We start from the raw sequence: 17,338 nt of genomic DNA, 5'->3' as shown, positions 1-17,338 counted from the left end.
TGATGTACTAATTAAGTCACCTGTGCTTAAGCATGGATATCCTTCAAACCTGGACTGTTATGCTGCATATCCACTACGCAACATTACTGAGTGATTGCACGATTACAACATCGTAATCGTGCAATCTCTCAGTAATTGGGCACAAATCATGCACATTAATGTCGGAAACAACCAGCGATGTGTGCTCCCGCTGGTCGTTTCCGACATCAATCATCGCCCGATCATGCTGGTCAATCTGCCAATAATGACAGATAGACCATGTTCGCGGAAGATTGATGTGCCTGCACTGAACGACTGGTCGTTCATGTAGGCACAGCACAGACTGTGAAACAGCTGCACGATTACAATGTTGTAATAGTGCAGTCATTTCACAGTCTGCTAGTGGATGTGCCCCTTTAGGGTGCCTTTAGGACCGAGTTTGGGAATCACTGTGCAAGTTTGTTGTAGGTTATAGCTGCTTGATTGCTATTGGCCACTGCACATTTGTACTTTGTTAGTAAATAACTAACAAACAGTGCACTTTTGTAGGTCATGTCATATTGGGGCTGATGCAGAATGAGCACTACGATAGTTTGAGCTGCTCAGAAAGTGACTGCATGCATACAGTATACAGGATTGCAGACCTGCATACATCTGACAATTGTAACTCCCTACAACTAGAGAAGCAGGACAGGGGGTCTAATGCACACAAAAGGCCTGAATCAGAGATGTATGCTAACCCGATGGTTAGCGTACATATCCGATGGTTTAGGGTCTGCGAATGCGCAGGACCTGTTCTGCGCATGTGCAGAATGGGTGCTGTGTTCTCACTCACAGACCCCCCCCAAGCCACAGCATGACTGACATGCTACAGTGCTTGAGGGGCGAAGCGGGGCATGGCTGGCCACCTTTTCCGGAAATGGGGGGGTGTTGTCCCCGTTTTCCAGAAGGGACGAAGCCAGGGTCTGCATTGGTGGATGCAGATTTCCTGGCCTTGCAGCTGCCAGAACCCGGCCAGGCTGTGGTAAGCTTCAGCTACTGCAGCCTGGCCAAAGGAGCAACCATCGCCAGAGCCGTAACTAGACATTTTGGTGCCCTGTGCAAGAAAGTGCATTGGTGCCCCCCCCATATTGTAAACAGGGACAGTGCATGTCATAGGTGCATGGACGAAAAAGGGCGTGGTCTCATAGGGAATGGGTGTGGATACACTATAGTACACCCAAATCACATTACAAGACACAGTAGTGTCCCTTATACACATTATGCTACACAGTAGTACTGCCCCTTACACATTATGACCACACAGTAGTAGTACCCCTTACAGATTACACCACACAGTAGTAATGGCAATTACACATTATGCCCACAGTAGTAATGCCCCTTACACATTATGAACACACATTAGTAATGCCCTACACATTATGACCACACATTAGTAATGCCCCTTACACATTATGACCACACATTAGTAATGCGCCTTACAGATTACGTCCACAGTAGTGATGCTCCTTACACATTATGCCCACAGTAGTAATGTTCCATACACATTATTCCACATAGTGCAAATCCTCCCCTCCTACTTACACATTATGCCACACAGTACAAATCCTCCCTCCCCCCGGGTCTCTCTCCAAAAAGCAGCACTTGCCTTTATAACAAAGTTTCTCAGCAGGTCACTGTGGGAGCCAGGGGAGAAGCTGCAGTCTATGTATCAGGTAGTTGCAGGCTTACAGCACAACGCCAGAGGAATAGCAGTGCCGCGGTGCAGGGCACTGTGGGACTGGACTGGGAGAGATGTCATGAGGTCTCTCCCAGTCTCTCCTTAAAGACAGTGACACTACAGGAAACAGGGAGGGGGTGGACCACAGGGGCAAGTAGCTGCAGCGCTGCCGGTCCGCTATAATGTGTATTAGTAGCGGTGCACCTGGCAGATAAAGAGCCGGGCACACCGCTGCTATTATACATTGTAGTGTGCGGCAGAAGAGGTAGTGGTCGTGATCCAGTGACATGCGGGGAGGTCAATGGTTGGGGAGGTACACGTATAAAAACACAGTTTTTATATCAAAACTCTGGATCATGACAGGGCGTATGATAGGGGATCGCACGTCCCTGCCGTGATCACAGGTGGAGGTGGCCGGTTCTGCCCACAGGGCATATGCGCTCTGTGTGTGCGCACAAGCCGCACCACCCTAGTTACAGCCCTGACCATCGCGACCGAATCAGGCCCAAAGTATGATAAAGCTGGGTAGACACCTATATAATCATCAGGCTGATGTTGCGATTCCCAACCTATTCTTCAGATATTGTGTGCACACTGATATACAAAAATAATGAAAGGTCAATGACCATGACCCCCTTTTAGCAAATGACAATAGTAAGTGCAAGAACATACCCATGGAATACTGAAAGTAAAATTCAGCAAAGATTTACAGATACTGTACATGGCGCTGTTTTCTTTCTGAAATAAATCGTTTGTCTTAAATAACAATAGAAACCAATACCTATGAGTCATGGATTCCATTACTGAACTGAGACAACATTAACACATTTCTTTGGAAGATAATTATTTCTGGATTCAGAATTTATAGATAGTACTGTACATAAAGAATTGTAGCTCATGTCATATAAATTGACATTGAATTGAAAGGTAATAATGAATTGCTGAAAGTTTGAGAAATTATATAAAACTACAATGTAAAAATAACATCTGTTAAACTAAGACAACTCACACATCATACCAGTCAATTCAATTCATTTAAAAAAAGACAAGCCTAGAGACCCCATCACATATTCAAGGCTGTATGCATATATGACAACCCACAGCAGGAAGAATTATTACAGTAAACGTTTTAATGCTATGAAACACATTTTAAATTCCTAATGCTTAATTAAAGTTTTCCATATTGTACAGGAAAATAATACATGATAAAGCTTAAATGGTATATTTATCAAGATGCAATGATAAAAGATTTTCTTTGGCAAATTATCATGGCAATAGATAATATTATATCACCGCATCTTAATAATAACATTTTGAGCGATACTGGTTAGCAGGGGTAAGAGGAGTCTTACCACTTGGCCAATCAGTCCTACATTTATCTGCGCACATATGATCCAAGTTGCACATGATCCCATGACACTCTCGGATCATACTCTCTCCTGGAAGTTGCTGGAGGCTACCTAATTTTTGGGGAGCCTCCTGCACCCTTGGAAGAGTATCCTGATCTCCTGCATCCCATCCACTTCCTAGTGAAGAGGGCAGGATGGGGAGATAACTGCCGAGATTCACTGCATATTTGCGGTGAATCGTGGCTCCGTGTATTGAGGGCGGGGCTAAATTACGTGAAAACGCGTCATTCAGCCCCGCTCATCCTCACGATCCCACGATTCATGGCAATTTTTCAAGAAAGTGGTCAGCTGCGTCTGCTCTCTAGGCATCGTGCGGGGGGCAGATAATAAAAGTAGGTAAGTATGCCCCGGACTTGTGCTTCCAGTTTAACTTTCATCAACATAGTAATTTTGTTGTTGTTAATAAAATAAATGCTTGTTTAAACAATTAAAACACTTTTTGTTTTGTATTTGTTTTTTTTTAAAAAAGGTGTGTGCCAACCACATGCATTCTAAGTTAAACTTTGAGCCTGATTCAGATCCACACGCAAATGCCCTCGCAGCTGCTACAGTATCTCTCACGGATGACAATAAAATATGCCAATGTCTCCAAGGACTCGCCAAGCATACGGACGGCTCACTGCTGCCTTCTCATATTCGTCTGACAATGTACAACAGCATAAACATTTGTAACATCGATGCAGATCGGGCCACTACAAAGCTTCTGAGTTAAGTCTGACATGCAGGGGCGTATTTATAATGGGTGCAGGGTGTGCGGTGCATACAGGCCCCTGGCTCCAAATGGAAGCCACATCGCACGCCCTGCACCCATATTTAGTTTATACTCACCTTTCCGCAGTCTCCTTAGTGCTGCTGTGCATCCCGGGATAAGCTCGGCTCTCCGCAGCAGCAGCGACTCTGCCTTGTCCATGACAGCAATGCTGTCACAATCCAGCGGCTCAGCGGTCTCCAGCGTTGGTGGTGATCCTTTCTCCTCTTCAGGGGCTGTCCCCTTCATTGCCCGTGGCTGGCCATTAGTCTGGTCCGTCTCATGTGCGGGGTCTTCCTCTCAATGGGGATCCCTCAAGGTGGCAGCGGAGGGGAACTTTTCATGGGGAAGGCTCTTTCCTTCAAGTCCCGGCAGCACACCTCTCCTCTGGGAGTCTTCTGTTCCGCGGGCACTACTCCCGGCAGCTCTCAGCTGATGGGGTCTTCCTTTACGGTCCCCCAGATCTCCCAGCAGTCCTTGGCAGCAGTTCAGTAGGCTGGTCCTTTCCAGCAGCAGCTTCTCTCCCACTGACAGTTCTCCAGGATCTGGACCATGGCAGACTATTCCTGCGGTAGCCGGTCCCCTCGGTGGCTTATGACAGCAGGTGAGCAGCCATGGCATAGATAGGGTCCCATCCCAGGGCAACAGACAGGCAGAGTCATCCCGGAGATGGACATCCTCTTTACATCAGCGGCATTCTCCTCCTCAGCGGGCAGTCCCTGTGGCGTCCCCAGCGCCGCTCCTCATAAACAGATCAGCAGCCCTCACCCTGTCCTCCCAAGGAACCATTATTTTAAGCCTTGTTGCCTAGACAAAGAGGAGGGGGCCCAAAAGGAGACTGCACATGTGCCCCTTCCTCTCTTAAAACGCCCCTGCTGACCTTCCTCAAACTCTATGGGGTAAATTTACTAAAGTGAGAGTTTTTAGAAGTGGAGATGTTGCCCATAGCAACCAGATTCTAACTATTATCTTCTAGAAGGTGCTGATTGATTGCCATGGACAAAATCTACACTTCTAAAAACTCTCGCCTTAGTAAATGTACCCCTTTGGCTCTCCTAGCATGCTGAGAGCTATCATGCTACGAAGAAACAACTTCTGCTGCTTAGCAATTTTTGCCATCCTCGCAAGTTTTTGGTTTTTCCCCTGTGCAGTTCTCATTGCGGGGCTTCCAACATCTTCACATGATTATTTGGAGAGAACTTCTGTAGCTATTGTTTCTGTGTTCTCTTCTGTGGGGGTTTCTGCCTCCGATGCTGTGTTTCACTTTTGCAGACGATGACCTAATTGACGGAACACAGGGTGATGCAGACATGGTGAAGACAGTCATCCATGTCTCTTTGTGCTTCTTTGCAGGGGTCGATAGGCATTCACGCTTGCATGGGGGTTTAGGGCGTGGCGGTTTCTGGTTACAAGGCATTTTTGTTTAAATTTGCTTCTTTGGCTTTTCCACTAGGTCTTTTTCGGAATTCTGAGCGGGTTGCCTCTTCCTGACTAGTGGATGATGCTCTGCTCCATTTCGACGTGCTGTTTGGCAAGGAGTCAATACTTTAGAGATTGCGGTGTTCCAAAATTGACCAAATTAGCAGAGGCGTGGATTTTTTTTGTTCTTTCAAGGGGCTGCTGAGTCTATCCTGTGCTCTTGATAATCAATATGTGGCCTTTGGACAGATTTACCGGTTTCCGGCTTATTCACCACTTTCTAAGTGTAGATTAGGTTAGGTTTCTTGAGTATTGCATTTCTGGTGTCCAGCACGTTTGGTTTACTGCAGCCGCAGGATTCTTGATTGTGGAAATTATGGCCTTACGCAGATTAGGCTTCATAAAATAGCTTGGGGGAGGGGGGTTCCTCCTTTTTCCATGACTTGGCAAAAGTCTCAAATCATGACCATTATAGCAGTAATATATAATCCAATTTTACTAGAGATGTTGCCACAATATCCACTTTTTCGCCCGCATTTCCCTTTTAGTGCATCCCGCCCTTTGCCTGTTTGTGTTAAGTTTTTGTTTTGTTTCTCCTTATTTGTCGTATCATGTGTTTCGTCTTGTTCTTGGTCTGGTTTATTCCCCCCTTATCTATCCTACTCAGGGATCAGCTACTCGCCACTGTTGGCAGAGGAAGCCTAATTCGGCTAATTGACTTTACATTATAAAATTTTAGTCCCTCAGCAGGTTTTTTTATTTTTACCTCTTGCAGAGTTCACTTGTTTTTTCCTGGTCTTTCCTTACCCACCACCCCTTCAGTTTGCCTTCATGTGTCTTATTGTTTGTTTTTTGTTTCTGACATTTCAATCCAAATAATGCTTTGATTTGAAATTTTCTTTTGCCAGATCCTCAGCAACATATTTTTATATTTGTCACTCTTAATTATTTAATAATATTTGGTCCTTGCCTTTCCTTTTCTTTAGGTTTACATTTGATCTTGATTATTTGGTTCGTTAGTCACTCCTACAATTTTGGGTTTCAAAGTATCTTGCTGCTAGTATAGCTCCGGTGTTTCTATTGTCTGAAAAGGTATGAGGTATTGGCTTTTAGAGTTGCAAAGCGTATTGATGTTCCACAGGTTTTGTTTATTCATTTGGGTGGCAATAAATAATCTGGGGTAGGAGATGGCCCTGGTTTTACAGCACTCTATTATTGCTAATCTGGCACGTGTATTATCGGTCTGGCCATATTGCAATATATTATGGTCCTTTATTGCAAGTTTGTTGTAGTGTGAGGGAATTTGGTTGTCATGGATGAAACCAGACAGAAGGTTAAAGTGGCTGGGCTAGATTTGTTTGGACAATGGTGGGGGAGTGGCTCCACATTCAGGTATTAAATTTTGATTTCCATATTTGTGAAAGCCTGATGAGGTTCAGTTGACTGAGGAAGGGCTCTTGTTGTTTATTGAGGATCTGTTTCAGGTTGTTGCTTTGGTTCTCTAGCTTCATATGGTGGCAGTGCGGAGGTTCTGTGGCAGAACCTTGCTGTGGTGGGAAAGAACGGCAGGTCACCAGACCGGGTGTAATTATTTAAATGAGGCGCGTTCCCTTCTTGACTGTACCACCCTAACAGGGGGCAGTATCATCACCCAAACAGGTGGGTAGTCAAGCTAAGGTGGGTGGATAGCTTTGTTGTTTATAAGGGCTTTATAGTTGTGATTGGGCACCTTCTGCCTGATTCAGTAAGGATCACAATTGTGATTACACACGCAGTCTCACTGAGAAGATATGCTATTGATTGCAATCGCAATGCCGTCGCAGCCTAACATAAGGATATCCCCCACATCCGTAATACTTAGCAAGACTGCAAAACCATTGGTAATAGCGACTACATCGCAGCCAGCCTCACGCACACTTGCACAAGATCTAACCTTACTCAGGAATTGCTAACCTCATTGCACGAAGTGAAAGCCCGAGCTGCGTATGGCATTGCAGTCGCTAATTTATGCATGCCCCTGTAATGGCATTCAAATGCACTGGCACACCTGCGTTTCGCCAACCAACCCCCGTCACCACCCCCAAACAGTACTTCCTTTCAATCACTTTGCGATTCGTTTGCGTAGTCACTGCAATCGCAGTGGAGTCTTCGTGCACGCACACTGCGCTGCATATGCATATGCAGAACGCAACAATCGGCCTATTGCAGGTGTAATCGCAGTTACGATCGGTAGTGAATCAGGCCCCTTGTGCGGTATCTGCCTGCAATACATGTTGTTGGTTGTGAATGGGCATTGTAGATTGGCTGTGTTTTGGAGGGGGGCGCACTGTACACTCTGCACCCATATTATCTATAACTTACCTCTCCGAGGTCCCACGTCGGGCCTCTCAGTACTGCTCAAGACTCCGGAAAATGGGTGCCGCACCATTTCCCCGTTGATCTGCGCATGCACAGTAGACTCTGGACACACTCTAGTGCCCAGAGTCAACTGATTCTGCGGTGGCCGGCCAGCCACATCAGTCATCTGCCCGCCGCCGTGGTGAGAGGAGGGGGCCCACGGGTGATGCACACGGGCCCCCTCCTTTCTAAAGATGCCCCTGCTCACTTTTTTTTTTTTTACACATTTTCACAATAATGTGTAATTGAGACATATTTGGTATGTCTGTAAAAAACATTAACTAGTGTCTTATACTCTACACCAGCTGGCACAAGCAACACATGTATCAGAGTGTACATTATATAAAAAGTAATTTAGCCTTTATGGGAACTTGTACCATGTGTCCTTCATTTGGCCAATGGCTTCCTTAAAAGGGGTGAAAAGTAGCTGTAATATTTCAGTCAAACTCCACCCTGGAAAAGTCCAGCGAGAGGAGAGCAGCAGTAAGAGAAAGGCTACTGCACCTGGAGAGGACGTCTAGCAGTGATCCGGTCTAAAGATCTACAGTAAAAAGGTCGACAATGTCTAGATAGATACCAGATGTTAGACAGTCAATAGGTTCAGGGACAAAAGGTCGACATGGACAAAATTGTTGACACACTAAGGGTCGAAATGTAAGAAGGTAGACCGGTACACATGGTCGACAGGGTCAAAATGTCGACACAAAATAATTGGTTGCCACAAACATGGTCAACATTTTTTTTTAGGGTTAGGGATATCTACTTACCCCGACGGTTAGGGTTAGGCACCAGGAGGGAGGGTTAGACACTTACCAGAGGGTTAGCGTTCGGCACTTACCGGAGGGTTAGGGTTAGGTACTAGAAGTGACGTTAGGGTCAGGCACCTACCCAGTCGATTAGGGTTAGGCACCAAGGGGAGGGTTAGGGTGAAGATTAGGGTTAGAAAAAAAAACATGGGTCGACCATTTTCAGGTCGACCTATTGTACCTGTCAACATTATTACATGTTGACTGTTAGTGTGTCGACCTATTGACTGTAACATCTGGTGTCTATCTAGACATTGTCAACCTTTTTACTGTAGATCTTTCAATCCAGTAAATGAATGCTCCGGTCAATAGAGACACAGGGCCTGATTTTGATTTGCACGCACTGTCAATGTTGGGTGCAGGAATGTTTTTTTTTCATGTGTCTGTCACACCGCACATGAGTCCATATAGCATGCACACAGAGTCAGAGTTACAATTGAAGTGCATGGGAGACGCACGGTTCCAGAAATGTATAGAAAATGTAGTGGATGTTCCAGGGTGGTAACAGGGATGTGGCTTATCGGACACATGGTGATCTTATGGGAGTGTCGCAAGTGTGTCATTGAAAGCAGTTGCGTGCAGAGATGCACAGCTGCTCACACAGGAGGCCATACTCAGAAAACTGCACCTGCCATAGGCCTGGTGCAAGATTTAATGGTGCGACAGGCGCCCCAATCAGTATTTCTGCATCTATAGACAGTGACACCAGGGAAGTACTTTGTAGTGGCATTTGCATAAAGTCGCAGACAGACGACCACCAAAAGACGGTGACACGGATGCGCTGCCACTATGTATGAACGTCTGTGCTGAGTACACAGAAATGAGCATAGGCAACAGGCTGCACTGCTGCTACAGTCTCCTAGCTTTCCCGAGTATGCGCTGACGCTGCCTGCTTCCCCGGCAGGGTAATGCCACTTATCCCCTTTTGGGGCTGTTCGGGCCAGGGATGGGCATCAATCTTTGATCTTTTTATGCCAGATATGTCTGCAATGTCTGGGTGATTATCACTTGTATTACACAAGATAGGAGCTCCATACATTTTCATGCTCATTTTATACTGAGGTGCTTGGAAGGAGGGCTCACTAACACTGTGCTCAGGGTTATGGACTTTGTATGTATGACGTGGGCATGTAACTTTGGATGTTCATTTTACCTGGACACTGTTATGTTCTTTATGAGCAAGAGTCATTTCTAGATGCAGACAGATGTGGCGTACGCAACTTAGAGCAATTACGATTGATTCAGACTAAAGTAGTAAGGTTATTACAGTGGGCTGGGATTGGTGGCAATATTACACTGGGTTGGGATTGGTGGCGATATTACAGTGGGCTGGGATTGGTGGCGTTATTACACTGGGCTGGGATTGGTGGCGATATTACACTGGGCTAAAAATCAGGACAGATGGAGATTTTACAGTGGGCTTGCAATCAGATTTTACTTCACATTTATCTAGCACCTTCTAGAAGATAGTAGTTAGAATCTGATTGGTTGCTATGGGCAACATCTCCATTTCTAAAAACCCACACTTTAGTAAATTTACTCCTTAGTATTTTGATAATATATATACATATATGTATTCTGCTTCCCATAATAACAAGAATGAAGTAAGTAAGGAATCACCCATTGTCAATTCTCATCTTTAAGCCCAGGACCAATATAAATCATAATCCATCATTGGTGCTGCCTGCACACATAGGGGGAGATGTATCATTTATCTCAATTATTTTGTAATCATCTACCCACGTCATTGGCAGCTACCATGATTTGATTCTGCTGACATGTATTACTGTATTCTCTTCTAGCTGTGACAGCTTTTCCGATATAGAACTGTCCAGGCAAAGTAGTTAATTCCAGATTTCGGACCCCGAGGTTAAAATCTGCATGCGCCAGAATCCCCTATGTGCAGTGCGCATTCATCCCCTATGGGAACTGCTTTGCTGTTGTGACCACATAAGATATATCCAAAATACCTACTGCGGTCTCTATTCATACATATGGGGATCTATTAGTGATGTGGTAATCATCCAAAGACTGCAGTTTTCTGACAATTTAATGCATTTTTAGCTTTGATACATTTGCCTAAAATAACAGTGGACAGTGGGCCTGAGTAAGCAAGGATCACTATTCTGCTAATACGCATGGAACGCGGGTGCTAATATCAGTGGTGATATGCAAATGTTTGTATTCGCATTGCGATCGCAGCCTAACATAAGGACGCCCACTTCCCCTTACTCACATCCGTATACTTTGGCAACATAGCAAAATAATCGGTAACATCGGACGCATACGCACAGTTAAGGCAGGTCAGACCTCACTCAGGAATGCTTACTTCTGCGCACGCTATGAGACCTTAGGCTACGTATGGTTTTGCAGTGGATAATTTATGCACGCCCATGCAACGGCGTTGAGACGCACTGGCCTGCATGCGTTCGTCCGACCTACCGCCACCACCCACAAACGGCACTTCCTGTCACTCTGCGATGGAGCTGCGTCGCCACTGTGATCCCAGGTCCGATTGCAGTGTCTGGTTCACATACTGCGATGCATACGCACATGCATGCAAAGTGTGAAACAATCGGCCGATTGCGTGCGTATTAGCAACTGCGATCCTTGCTGAATTAGGCCCAGTATCTTAATATTCAGACAGGTGAAACAGCTAATTACTTGCCATAAGTGTTGTGAAACTACCTTAATAAAAAAGCTTGCGAGCAGGGCCCCTTACCTCTATGTCTGTCTATTACCCAGTCTTGTTTTATTACTGTTTGTTCCCAATTGTAAAGCGCAACGGCATATGCTGCACTATATAAGTACATAATAATAATAATAATAATAATAATAATAATAATAATAATAATAGGTCAGGGAGCACCCAAGCTACCTCAATTGTGATTGATTTGGCCAGGCCCTGTCCAAAGTCATTCAATGTACGTATTTCCAGTTACACCATTTAAAATTATATACTGCATTTTCTGTGCTTCCAGTGTAAAAAATTGCATTTGTTCTATTTAAATGTCACAAATCTTACCGCTGTTGCCAGTGACGAGAACCATGGCTGGGGAGAGAAGAGATTTGGTGGAGCGAGGACAGGAGAATTGGCGGGAAGTGTAGTGGGGAAGGTAATGCTGGGCATATACTTGATGATATATTGTCCATACAGCTGATAAACGATATACAGTATTATTCAGTCTATTTGGCTGTTTGTTCACACAAAAGGCCAAATGTAATAGGGTGTGAGTTTACAAAATGTGAGTTTTCTCACACTTTTTAAACTCGCCCAATGCAGTAGAGTCCGAGAACAAAGCAACAGAGCAAACTTGCATGTTTTCCATACTCAAAAAACTCACAATTAAAAATTTAATTCAGATTTTTTCCTTTTTTGAAGATAAAACTCGACAAATGTGGGTTTACTGCTAAACTCTCACTTTTTCTAAACTCTCACCCTATTACATTTGGCTCAATATATCTGTGAAAGATGTATTTCCCAGATAGATACAGTACTGTACATTACATCTGCCATGCTGCAAGGCAGATGTAATATATCTGAAAGATATCTCTTTCACATATGTCTGTGCGAACAAACGACCAACCAACCCATATGCTGGCCGAAAGAACCAGCGATAATGAAATCACAGCTGTTTTTATCTGGTCAGGCATATTGGGTTGCTGTTTGGTAAGCGTGTATGCACAAGGTCGTTTGTGCAGAACCTTGGCAAATTGTTAGATCGGTGGGCGGGTCGGCTGATCTAACGACAGGGTGGCAGTGGTAGAAGAAGTCAGTAAAATGGTGAGGAGAAAAGCAGAGGAGAGGGATAAGGATACATTAGGTCAGTGGTCGCCAACCTTACTTGAGGTGTGAGCTACTTTAGTAAAATGAAACTGAAGAGCTACTAAAAATTGCAGGAAAAAAATCTGGCTAATAACAGAACAATTGAAGGTCATTTAATTAAAATTTAAAAAATGTTTTATAGAACATAAAAATGCATTTAACTATTACAGTGATATTGTTGTAGTTTGTAAAGAAAATGTAAGCACAGGCACATTTCACTGTTAATTACCGGCTCCAAGGAGGTACGTGCAGCAGAGGGGCAAAAGATACTCTATAGGCTGGGCTGCTGTGTGATTTTCCGGCAGGGCTGGGTGAGAGTCACAGGGAAACACGTCAGGTGATTGCGCTAGAGGTACCGGCAGTCACTGACGTGCTTCCCTGTGACTCCACCCATGGCATCAACACCACGGGGGAGTACACGCCAGAGGTCACTTCTTCCTAGTTGATTCGGCAGTGCTGAAGCTAGGGGAGCTATCAATATTAAGACCGCGAGCTACCGGTTGGAGACCACTGCATTAGGTGAATGTACGTGGTATTATTTTCATTTGACTTTCCCCCACATAACTTCAATATACAGTGCCCACCCCTCCCACAAATGACAATAAATAGCAAAATATCCTGCTCACATAGAAACAGGTTAGAAACAAAATAACTATTTTTTATTCACCTGAAAATAGCAGAAGTTATTCTAGTTCGCCAAACACCTGGCAATATGGGTCAGTAATGTAAATCTACCGTATATTACACTGAAAAATTACTTATTATTAAAAACAATAGAATCTGCGTGACTATTCTTATGCAGTAACAGAAAAAAAAAATCATGTTTTGGCTTTATCGTATTCTAGGTTATACTTTACTGCACAGCAAGAAAGAAAGCTATATTGTGGTATCAACTCATAAATAATTTATAATTTGCAAAAAAAATAGGGGCTCTGCGGTTTAAAAGAAATAAAAAGATTGTTGCTGTCCTGAGTAAGCCTATGGTCCCGCAGAATGTCTGTGGGAGCTGAAATGCTGGGGCCATATTTATTGCATATGGTATTGCAGTTGCAGACTGTGACATGCTCCTGAAATGGCGTAGACACACCTGTGCTCTTTGCAACCACTCCCCCTTACACTCCATGACTGTCAATCACACTGCGACTAAAGAGATGCAGTGGGATTTAGAAGCATGTATAGATTGCCATTTACTGCTCAACTGTGAAAACATCAGCATAGGAACAACTCTGAATCAGATTCAGTGTGCATAGTGTGCGCAGCTGTCAAGTAATGTACAAGAGGGAAGGAAAGTCTTTGATTCTTGCTTTCACATTAAAGCCAAATGAAAGTGAAACTAAAACTGACAAAATATAAATCATACATGCCTACCCTAGCAAAATCACTGAGGGGTCTATTTACTAAGCAGTGTTAGGAGACAAAGTGAAAAGTGATAAGGTGCCAGCCAATCAGCTCCCAACTGTCATCTCACAGACTGTGTTTGAAAAATGACAGTTGGGAGCTGATTGGCTGGCACCTTATCACTTTTCACTCTGTCTCCTAACACTGCTTAGTAAATAGACCCCTGATTTTTCAAGGTAAATTTGGTCTAAATAACATCAGTATTCCCTATACTGGTGGAGAGATATGTAGCACCACTAGTACTTCCTACCCTCCAACATGACTCATTCCATTAGGTACACAATGCTCTGCTCCTGGACTTCCCACCTAATGTAAGATTGCAGTCACCTGTGTTGAACTAGGTAATTGATAATACAGGTGTTTCAGCACAGGTGACTGCAAACATAAATAAAGAGGGAAGTCCAGGAGCAGAGCATTTTGTACCTAATGGAACGGGTCATGTTGGAGGGTCTGGTACTTCTGCAAATCCTAATCCTGAAGCTAGCTACTATTATAAATAAATGCCCGTGAATAGCAGTATTTCAAGGTATGCAGTTAGGAAGCCGATGGTCGAAATGCCGCCTGCCGGCTTCCCGACTGTGCAATCCCGACAGGGGACTAATGATAGGTGTTAAAATCCCAATGCCTATCATTATCCTTAAGCCAGGAGCCCGACGCCCGGCATACCGAACGAAGGTATGCCGGGCGGCAGGCACGGACAGCTGCGGATTAGGCTAGGGACTCCTGGGGGGGGAATTAGGGATAGGCACCCCCCCTGGGAGGGTTAGGGTTAGGCTAGGGCAAGGGGGTTAGGGTTAGGCACCCCAGGGGGGAGGTTAGGCTCAGGCACCCCCCCGGGAGGGTTAGGCTGTGGGGACAGGGGTTTAAGTTTAGGCACTTATGGGGGGGTTAGGCACTAGGGGGGAGGTTAGGGTTAGACATCCCTAAGGGAGGGTTAGGGTTAGGAGGGGAGAGGGTTAGGTATAGTTAGTTTACTTGCATATTGGGATCTTCACTGCTGCTGGTCTTCCAGCGTCGGGATTTGAACCGCCGGACATAGGTCCGACAGTCATTCATACTGATCCCATTTCAAGAGGAAGTTTAAAAGGTTTGTTATGACTCAATAATACTAAAAATGCTTATACACATACTTTAGTACATTTACTACTAAAATACCTAAAAAATTAATTGTGTGACTTATGCTACATTAGACAATGAAAATGCAAATCTCCTTTTCCATCACACTGAATGTCCCACTCCATCACCAAATCATATTCTTTTTTTATTTTGTAAAAAGAACAAATGCACAAATATCTACATTAATATATTATTAAACCATAGGGTCTGCTTACCCTGCACATGAAAAATGAGGGCCCAGCCCAGTCTAATTTCACAGAAGTTTAATGTTAGGATTATGTATTTTGTTTCAGTCCCGTTCCGTCACAAGTATATTGTAATTTTTTTTTGGCAACAATTACTTTATTTTACTAGAATCAACTCTAAGCTTTAACTAATTTATGATAAATGAAAGAAAGTTCTAGATTAAATATTCAACCTTATTCCTGGAATGGGGCTTAATTTTAAATGTATGCAAATGTCCCATTCCGTCACATGGAATGGCCCTATAGTAATGCAGACTAATGACCAGGTTGTTATGAGGAGTTTTATTCAATATTCCTGAGCTGAAAGACCATTGCCAGTTAAAGAACATAGGAGTAATACAGTATAAACTAAAGAGACAGTAGATAAGGAATGTGAGGAATTTACCAAAATATACAGTATTCAATACTAAAACTACAGCTTTTTCTGTCATATACAGGGGCACCAAGAGGGGAATGGGTACAAAACTAGATCTAGGGGCAGGGGCATACCAACAGTGAGTAACCACACACATTTTCTGCAAAGATCCCTGGTATTCACAGTCAGTGCGATGTAGCCACAGCACCCAGTTCTGGGGTGAAACAGGTATCTTGGCAACCCTGGCCATATAAAGAGGCAGAGCCAGAATGCTTGTTAGGTATACATGAGAAAATAAAATATATGAATCTCAGGGCCTGATTCAGCTTTAGAAATAGAGCGAAATATCTCACTTATCTGATCATCTTGGTGAAACCGAGAGAATTAGATTTGGAGGGGACGTGCCCAAACTGACATCTAAAGTGCAGTGTAATAATAAAGCTGTGCAGCATTTGTGGGCTAAATACAAAAGAAGCCAGTATTTATTTACACTACATGCAAAAAAATGTATGTCTTCACTCCCCTTGCATTGCAACATGGTTTGTCCAGGTACACAGTTAAGTGCTAATTCTCACCCTATTCCCAAAGCTGAATCAGGCCCCCTGTGCGTGCGTGCGCACACTTGTATCTTTTTAATTAATCTGTCCTCTATTACTGTTGAGAGATGCAGATGCAAATTAGTGTACTAACAAAGCAAATGCTGGAGGGGGGTGTATAAAACTTGCTCTCATAGACCACACTGGTTAGTGTATAACAGTACTGATTATTAATTTCTTGAAAAGATTGGTGCTTGGAAAATCAAGGCATGATTATATAACATTGTGGGTGTGCTTGGTTGGATTAGGGTCATGAATTATGTGGTTGAGGTGGATTATATGGTTATGGAGAATGGCTGGGTGAAAAAAGGAAATGGAAAACTTTTGTGCTGAAATTATTAGATCCTCTTTTCTCCATCAATATCATCAGAGGTGATAGATTTTGATTTCCCTGAGTAAATATCTAGAACCAGGTTAGTCATGGTCTTTGCCTAATGCAGCCCCCTTTCTCATATAGTTGGACATGGTCCCCTGTACACAGCTGCCCACAGGTCTAGTGCGTGCAGTTTGAAGTCTTTTTCTGCAATGGAAGCTGGCACCAAAAATATTATGACACCTGTCAAACTGTACAGAAGACTATATTGGTTAGGGTTAGACAAAGGTTGGGACAGGCAGCAATCAAAAGAATGGTCAGTATCAAGGCATTGTCATTACCGGCTCTAGAACCAAAAATCCATTAAACAGATCAACAGTAGCACAAAACTATTATGGACAATGAACACTAAAGATACCTCACTAAAAGTTATATGTAGTCAATTAATCCGCTCCCTAATGAACCTGTGTCCTCCACTCCTGACACCATCATTAGTTTTGGTAAATCAGTTATGTGCATTATACCTGCATCTCTCGGCTAGATCAGCAATCTCTATAATAGTCTCCATCTCTTCTCTATTCACCTATCAAAAGATGTAACAGAGAGGAGATAGATTAAATGTAACCAATGTACTTAGGCATGCCTTTCAATTATGTTTCATAAATTATATCATAAATAATCAAGAAATAAAGACCACTGAAATTAAACATGTACAGTATTATGTTCTACCCACAATTATGGATCAAATAATTTTGCCAACAGAAATTACAACACATAATTTACCAAGCCATTACTTCTAGTGATCTAGATTTAATAAAAAACTAATGCTAATAAATATATAATATACATATGAACTAATAAGTAGACCTAGATATTACAAGGATCAGGCTAAAATGATAGGTGGCTTTAGCTCATTGCAAAATTAGCCAAAAATCATCAGTTGTTGGTTGTGATTGCAATGGGTTTTGTACAGGGGTATCAATCTGTCTCAGGTGCTGAGCTACAGGGAAT

The 17,338-nt window shown here is 43.5% G+C and overlaps 1 protein-coding gene across 2 annotated transcripts in view; it reads right to left on the bottom strand.

Moving 5' to 3' along the window:
* GABRB3 (gamma-aminobutyric acid type A receptor subunit beta3) overlaps positions 1 to 17,338 on the bottom strand; it is a 224,982-nt gene that overhangs the window by 52,624 nt on the left and 155,020 nt on the right. The gene's annotated exons all lie outside the window — the stretch shown is intronic.

The sequence above is a fragment of the Taudactylus pleione genome, unplaced genomic scaffold, assembly GCF_031769625.1.
Source record: "Taudactylus pleione unplaced genomic scaffold, aTauple2 ptg000609l, whole genome shotgun sequence".
NCBI lineage: Eukaryota > Metazoa > Chordata > Amphibia > Anura > Myobatrachidae > Taudactylus > Taudactylus pleione.
This window is presented reverse-complemented; position numbering and strand designations above follow the sequence as displayed.